Raw genomic sequence first — 8,400 nt, 5'->3', positions numbered from 1 at the left:
GTGGAGTGGTCCACGTTTGTACAAATTTCACAGACCTTCGCTCGCTGCGCATTCCCCACAGCTAGTTGCCAAACAAAAGACGTCAACTCCAACAGCTGTTGCTGAATGTATGACGTCTCTACCTCGTTGACCTTGCGGGTAGGGTTGGTCTCACGGAAGCCAAATTGCTGAGAATTCTCTGTCATTGCTTCAACAAACTCCCATGCTTCTCTCGGTGCCTTATTCACCAGTGCTCGTCCACTCGCAGCGTCAATAATACTTCTGTCAGATGATAGCAGCCCCTCATAGAAGCACTAGATCAATAGTTGTTCACTAATTTGATGCTGTGGGCATCTAGTGCACAATTTATTGAACCTTTTCCAATAATCATATAAAAACTCCCCAGGGTACTGCTTGATGCTGTTTATCTCTTTCCTCAGACTTGTAGCCTAGGATACAAGAAAGAATTTTTCTAAAAATTTCTTTTTCAACTGTACCCATGTTGTGATACTACCTGTGGGTAGGTAGTATAGCCAATCTTTCGCTGCATCCTTGAGAAAGAAAGGGAATGCTCTAAGTTTAATTTGCTCTTCAGTAATCCCAAGAGGTTTCATGCTAGAACATACCACTTCAAACTCCTGGATGTATTTATGGGGTTTCTCACCGGAAAGACCATGGAACGAGGGTAAGAGGTGAATTAACCCTGATTTTAGCTTGAAGAAAGTATTTTCAGCCAAAGTTGGGAATATAATGCACAAAAGCCGGTGGGTCAACTCCGAAGCAACCAACTCCCTTAGTGTTTGGTTGTTGGCCATGCTAACTTCGCCTTCTTTAGAATCGTTTGCAGTAGATGACTATCCCTCTTTGCATTTCTTGGTCTCTTGTCTTCGCCTACGCACTGCCTTCTCAACCTCAGGGTCGTATATCAATTCACCTGTGCGAGAAGAACGAGGCGTAAACTAGCAAAAATACCAAAAAATAAAATGAATTCAAAAAGAAACAAATAATTCAAATACCAATCCCTGGCAACGGCGCAAAAAATTGACAGGTGTCGAGCTTGTGCAATAGTAATAAAAAATCTAACTACCACCAAAAGCAGTCAATAATCAATTCCAGGTACTGGAGTAGGGATTCTGAATATGCAATGGGTTACTTGATTCACCTTGACTCCGAAGAGTTAGCTTAATCCGATATACCAAAATTGACTAATTGACAAAATTACTAACTAGTAGACAGTGGCAAGTAGGGTCGTCTCCTCAGGGACTGGGGAAAAGTTCGATTCTTTTTAAGTCAAGACAAATGGGGGTTTGAGAATTAAATGTTAATGAATTGTTAACTAAATAAATTAACTGCAAAAAATAATTGGAAAAACTCTAGACAAGGATACATTTCAGAAATGGTTCATGCAACTGATCATTGATTCAAATATAATCCTAACATTCATTTGATAGGGTGCAATTTTATCATTTATTTTATTATTAATTTCCCCTATTACATGACCCGATGTGGATTAATTATTAGATTCTACTCACTTTTTGTAATTTAAATTTATTTCAAGGAGTAGAATGAAAATGCCACAACTAATGCCAATTTGACAGTCATCGGGAAAGAATTAAAAAAGAAGGCACTCAGGGACATTTTAGTCATTTTAGCAATGGAACAAAAGAGACGCGAGGCCTTTTTAGTCATTTTGGCCGAAGTCTTCCTGGAAGGGGAGAGCCGCCGCAAAGGATATCAATAAAATGGGGCAGCCGCAAAGCAGGAGGGAGGAGAGTAGGTTTTTAGATAGGAAATAAAGTAGAAAACAGGGAGGACTACTCTAGGAATTGCTTTTGGTTGACTTTTCTTTTGTTGGCTTTTGCTTAGCTTCAACTCTCGTATGTCAATTAGGCACAATTGAATGATTCCCTGTAGCTTTTCTCTTGGACGTTGGCTTTTCGTCCTTTGTGGTTGCTGCAAGATGGCCGCAGCTTTTGCGTCAGTTTTGTACGGGTTTTTCTCATCAACAATGAGCTAAACCCCTTTATCTAGTCAAGGGACAACGGATGCTTTGGGTCATCTAAAACTTGTGAGATCGATTTAATTTTATCTTTTCCTTTTATTCATTGGTATTCGTATATTCCTTGCTTGTAATATTTATGATTATTTAATTAATTGATTGTTTTGGATCCGGATAATTAGTTAACTTGATAATCTACTGTCAATTAAGGCATTAAATCCGTAATTATTTAATTGCCTTGAATTAGTGACAACTGGCATGATTAAGTTTGTGTCAGGAGGGATACGCGGGCTAATCTAAAATAACTCTGGTAGTGTGTTATTTGGTTAGAATAGGGCTCCTCTAATACGTAAGGCAATTGGAAAATTAAATCTTACGGGCGTACCTAAGATTAGTTCCCAATTAGAGCAGTGATTAACGGGCGTATCTTAATCACCGACACAGTAAGGAGGGGTTGACTGTCATCGCTTGTTTGGCAGTTATAACCTATTGATTAGTAAATAATTGGAATTGCCTTTGTTTCAATGATCAATTAGGTGAACCATTGCTGAAGTTATTCCTTGACTAGATCCTTAATTATCACCCATTTGATTTTAGTAATTTGTTATTTAATTTTTAGTAGCTTCTTAGATTTTAGTTGAATTTCTTTGATTGTTACCTTCTGCACAAAAACACCCCCTTGTCACTATGAACTTGAAAAGAAATAATTACTCCCAGTCCCTGTGGATTCGACCCTACTCACCGCTATCTACAAAAATTATTTTTAGTTTGAGCAGGTTTTTATTATTGCACAGGCTTCGACAACCTGTCAATTTTTGGCGCCGTTGCCGGGGACTGGTGTCAGATTAATTTGTTTCTTTTTGAGTTCATCTTGTTTTTATTTTATTTATTTTTCTCTTATTTTTTTTTATATAGGGTATGGCTTCTAACACTCCGTATTTTGGTAATATACTGGATTTTGTTTCCAGGGAAGACAATAAGGCTTGTTTTTTTTCTAAGTTTGCATATTCAGAGGCACTAAACTCTCTTAAAGAAAGAATGGCTGCTGCAACCTGTGAAATTTGTTATGCCAGGAATCATTCAACTGGTATGTGCCCCGAATATCAAGACTACCTGAGTCACTATCTCAGAAAAAAATTTGGAGATTCTTCACCGCGATCTCAAACGTGGTATGACACTTATTCAAACCGGTATGATCAAGGATGGTGGGATAACTCCAACGTTAATTATGAAAAGGGGCCAATGAGTTTTCAGCAGCAAGAGTCTCAACAATCGTCATTCATGTCAGAATTGCCCTCACAGACCATCAATGATTCTAAGGAATGTGAGAGTGCAATTATCCTGACAAGTGATATGGAACTGCAAGAGTCTCAAGAAGGAGGATCCAAAGATGCAGTTGAAAAGGAAGTTGAAGTGGAAGACATGAGACTCCAACATCAAATTACCCTAGTGAACGAATGCAGTGAGCAATTACTAAATGCGATGACACCCACTCCATCCCTTAATCTATATTCCCCTGACTCTTACTCTATAACTTCTGTTAATGAGATTGATTTTGTTATACTGGAAGTGTTTGAGTCTCATTACAGAAATGAGTTAAGAGTAGCTATGGTCAAATATCTTGAACCGTTGAATGCTTTTGATGGAGAAGTGGATGAAGAATGGAGATCACTGCTTGATTATTGGGCGCCATCAACTAGTCCATGGAAGACCGTAGCTCGTGTGCTCAAGGATTACTCTATTTACGAGGGTTATCAGGACTATATAAAGGATGAAGCATGGAAACGAGCCACAAGATTTTATCCTCCCTAAGCAAATATGACAATGTCTAGCCAAAGATATTAAAAAAAGGCGCTCATTGGGAGGCAACCCAATTCTTTTTAGTTGTTTGTTCAATTTTGTTTGTTTGTTTAAATATGTTTTTCCTTGGATTTGACTGATTTATGGTTTCAAGTTTCGTTTTTGATGACTCATAGGCATCCGTCTGACATGACGCGCCCGCGTCAACTGGGCGGTTGGCACAGTGCAATTTTCTGGTGCTTAGTAAAAAGGGTTTCGATTCCTTTGACGTGCCCGCGTTATGACGTAGGGAGAGCTCATGGTCAGAATCGTCAGAAGGGGTTCTTGTCCTCATGACGTGCCCGCGTCAAGTCCTAGGAAGAGCTCATGGTCAGAGAGCTCTCTTGTCCTCATGACGTGCCCGCGTCAAGTCACCTAGAGAGCTCCAGATTCCGTGCCTTCATGACGTGCCCACGTCACGTTCGTGGGAAAGGTAAGTATTCCAAAAATTCAAGAACGGTTATTGATTTTCAGTTAATCACTAATTTTGTATTTCAAAAATAAAATTTGCAAAAAAAAAAATTTAAAACAAAAACAAAAACAAAAAAGAAGAAAAAATTTTCAACCGTAGGTAGGTTTCTCAATTTCAAAAAAAAAAAAAAATTCCTTGTTTCACCGTAGCTTAGATTTTCACGAATAAAGCTTAGATTTTCAAAATACGAATTTTTTTTTTTTTTAAAAAAAAAACTTTTTTTTTCTCTTTTCTTTCTTTCTTTCTTCTTCTTCCTTCTTTCTTTCCTCTCCCCTGTTCTCCTCTGTGTCGACCAAGGCTCCCTCGCGCGCCTCCCTCTCTCCACCATAGCTCTATCGCCACCGCCTCGCGCGACCAGCGTCGCGCCGCAAGCCACTCCACCTCGACGCGCGACGCCACTGACCTCGCTTCAACGCCGCCCGCTCCTGCTCTACCGAAGCTCCCTCGCTCGCCACATGCCACGACTGCCGCCACCTGCCGACGCTGCCTCCTTCCCACCTCGCTCTCTCCACCACCAGCTCGACCTCACTCCAGTGTTTCCACCACCTGTCCGCCACCCTTCCTCACGCGACGTAGGCCGCCAGACGCCGCCGCTCGCTCTTGCCGCTCGCTGCTGCGCACGCCGACGGGAGCGTCGCCCCGCTGCCCCACGCCACTGCTCTGGACGCACCTCCCTCGCTCAACCGCACACCCCTCCCATCTCTCTCTCTCTCCTCGCGGCCCTCACTCTGCCCACTGCTCCACCGTGAGCTACCGCCGCCACCTCTGCCCCAGCTCACCTCCACTGCACACCAACCTCGAGCTGTACCCAACCTCGCCGCCAGCCACTCCTCCTCGCGCCTCCACCACCGTAGCTTCTACCAGCAAGGGAGCTGTTGCCCCTTTTGTTAACCACCACCAGCTCCACCTGCTTCGCCTATCGACCAGTGGAGGTATTTGTCACTCAGTCCTCAACTGTAGCAGTGTTAGTATTGTTTTGGTTTACCGGTGACTTGGTTTTGGTTGTGTGTGGTTTATCTTCCATTATTCGCTACACCAGTGGTACTGGTGGAGTAACTGGACCTTAATTTGGTACCCTAGTTTGGTTGGCTGCGTTCTTATTGTCCAATATCTACGCTGTCTTCATTGAAATTGCTGATTTTGAGTTAAAACTTTAACTGGCCAACTGGAGCCATTTGTTGAGAATTTGGGTGAGCTGAAATATTGCACTTGTTTGTTAAATTGGGAGGCTTCTATACCATTTACATTGCTTATTCCAGTTCAGTGCATCTAGTTGAAATGCTGGGGTTCATTATTAGATTTGACTGAGAATCCTGTGGATACATTGCTTGTTGTCCGAATTGAGCTACATTATTTGGGGGATCTCACTAGTGTGGGTTAGCCGTTGAACTTGTTTCATCCACTGTTTGGGTATTTTGGCTTCACTGGTCACTTCTACTCTTTTGGTTGACTGTTGGAGGCTGGGCACTTGGAATTACTCTGCTACTGTCGAATTTATGAGTTATTATTGATTGCATTGTTCTTTCTTGGGGCTGTTTGATTGGGTTGTGCATTCCATTTTCCGCCAGTGGTACTGGGTGGAGTGTTTTCACTTCAATTTGATGCTTCTTTTGGGTTGGTTAACATTGTGCGGTTAATTGTCAAATTGGGACCATTTGTTGGGATTCTGGTTGACCTTTGTCTACTTTTACCTGTAAATTTGGGAGCCGTTGTTGCCTGATGAATTGGGAGACATAGATGGCTATTGCTCTGCCCTGATATTGCTTGGTTGCTGGTGCATTCTCTATCTTATGATTGGGTTAATACTTGGGGCTGTCGATTTACTACTGTTTTGCTCTGCTATAGCAATTTCTCTTATTTTGGACTGTGATTTGCACCAGTGGTACTGGTGCGAGTATTTGTTAACTCTATTTGATTCGACATCCGATTGACTGCCACGGGCCTGTGACTGTGTGGCTATTACTCAATTTCTAAACTCATATCGCTGGGGTCAACATATTATTTTTGATTGACTGAATTGGGTAGTCCCTGTGCTTATTGACGTGCCTTTGCTAGTTTCCAGTTGTTGATAATAGTTTTTGATTGTTAGTTTTGGAGTGCAACTGTTGCTTTGTTGACCATATTTGGGCATGGGTGCCCGTGTTTGCTTTTGCATTTGACTATTGAGTTGGGGAACACCAGTGACTATGGGTTTGCATTTGTTGGTTGCTATCTTTGTTGGATATTCTGTCTTTTGTTGTTTGGGGTGATAATTGGCGACAATGGTGAGTGGCGCCACTTACAAGCACAGGTTCACAACGTAGATGAGCGAATGACGAACATCACCCGCCAAGTGGCAAGGATGTCTCAGAACTCGGCTTCCCTCCACTGTTCCCTCCTATCCCTTAGCTGTTCAACAGGGAAGTTTCATTGTTCTCTTCGCTTTCATTACTTTATTGCCTCCATTGAGGACAATGTAGGATTTTGGTATGGGGGGAGCAGTTATGGTGCTAGTGTCTTTCATTCATTTTCTTTTTCTTCTTTTTAGTGATTAGCTCGTATGTGATGCCAAGTTTGATGTTGGATTGTTGCCTCTATTTCTGCTATTGCCAAATTTTAATAATAAAACGGTATCAAGTTAATGTGGTTGAGTCCAAAAATACCTCTTTGGTGAATATCGATGATTGTTTTATTCTTATAATTTTTGGTTAACTTTTCTAGGCATAGGGAATGATTGTTGGCATTTTCATGTGAATTGGTCTGGTTATTAACCTTAGTTCTCCATATTTGAAAATGAAGCTAGCGGCTGCAAATTTTCTTTTGATTTTTGTGTAATTTTGAATTTTTGGTGCTATTTGGTTGTGAATAAGAGTTGACTGTACTCCGCTAGTATTTACTACCGAGTAACTGGGGATTTTCACCAAAAGTGTCGATTCTCGCGTCAAAAAGTAGTAATTGCTATGAGTGCGTGGTCACGTGGCGATAGAAGCTGAGTAACCGGGCTCTTTCATCTAACAAATGTCAGAGTTTGCGTCAAAAGACTCCAATGGCTAGCGACTAAGTCTTTTGTTACTATTGAAAAAAAAAAAGGAGAGAAGAAAAAAAAAATCAAAAAAAAAAAGAGAAAGTTAGAAAAATGTGAAAAAAAAGTGAAGGTTGTGTTAGTGTATAATAAAAGTTAGCTTGCCGATTTATGGATTTAATGTTGAGATTTTGGTTAATAGTTGGACCATTTACTGATAAATGTTGCACGTCATTCCTTTTTCTTAGATGAATTAACCTGAAATTGGAGGAGTTTGTGGTTTAGAAGCTAACCGGAGTGATGTTTCTTGGATCTTGATCAATGAGACTCGATCTATGTTTTTCTTGGTGTCTTGGCAATATGGTAGATAGGGCAATAGTCTTTGTCAAACATTGGGTTTGTTTGCTGTTATCATGCTTGAGGGCAAGCATGGTTTAGGTGTGGGGGGAATTGATAGGGTGCAATTTTATCATTTATTTTATTATTAATTTCCCCTATTACATGACCCGATGTGGATTAATTATTAGATTCTACTCACTTTTCGTAATTTAAATTTATTTCAGGGAGTAGAATGAAAATGCCACAACTAATGCCAATTTGACAGTCATCGGGAAAGAATTCAAAAAGAAGGCACTCAGGGACATTTTAGTCATTTTGGCAATGGAACAAAAGAGATGCGAGGCCTTTTTAATCATTTTGGCCGAAGTCTTCCTGGAAGGGGAGAGCCGCCGCAAAGGATATCAATAAAAGGGGGCAGCCGCAAAGCAGGAGGGAGGAGAGTAGGTTTTTAGATAGGAAATAAAGTAGAAAACAGGGAGGACTACTCTAGGAATTGCTTTTGGTTGACTTTTCTTTTGTTGGCTTTTGCTTAGCTTCAACTCTCGTATGTCAATTAGGCACAATTGAATGATTCCCTGTAGCTTTTCTCTTGGACGTTGGCTTTTCGTCCTTTGTGGTTGCCGCAAGATGGCCGCAGCTTTTGCGTCAGTTTTGTACGGGTTTTTCTCATCAACAATGAGCTAAACCCCTTTATCTAGTCAAGGGACAACGGATGCTTTGGGTCATCTAAAACTTGTGAGATCGATTTAATTTTATCTTTTCCTTTTATTC

At 41.0% G+C, this 8,400-nt stretch overlaps 1 non-coding gene across 1 annotated transcript; it reads left to right on the top strand.

The window, feature by feature from the left end:
• Window positions 1-315: 315 nt before the first annotated feature.
• Window positions 316-422, top strand: LOC113750924. The gene has a single exon (XR_003464694.1). It is a non-coding gene; the product is annotated as a small nucleolar RNA R71 (small nucleolar RNA).
• The last annotated feature ends 7,978 nt before the right edge of the window (window positions 423-8,400 follow it).

Source organism: Coffea eugenioides, chromosome 10 (assembly GCF_003713205.1).
Source record: "Coffea eugenioides isolate CCC68of chromosome 10, Ceug_1.0, whole genome shotgun sequence".
NCBI lineage: Eukaryota > Viridiplantae > Streptophyta > Magnoliopsida > Gentianales > Rubiaceae > Coffea > Coffea eugenioides.
Note: the sequence above shows the minus strand (reverse complement) of the source record. Positions and strands in the feature narration are given on the sequence as shown.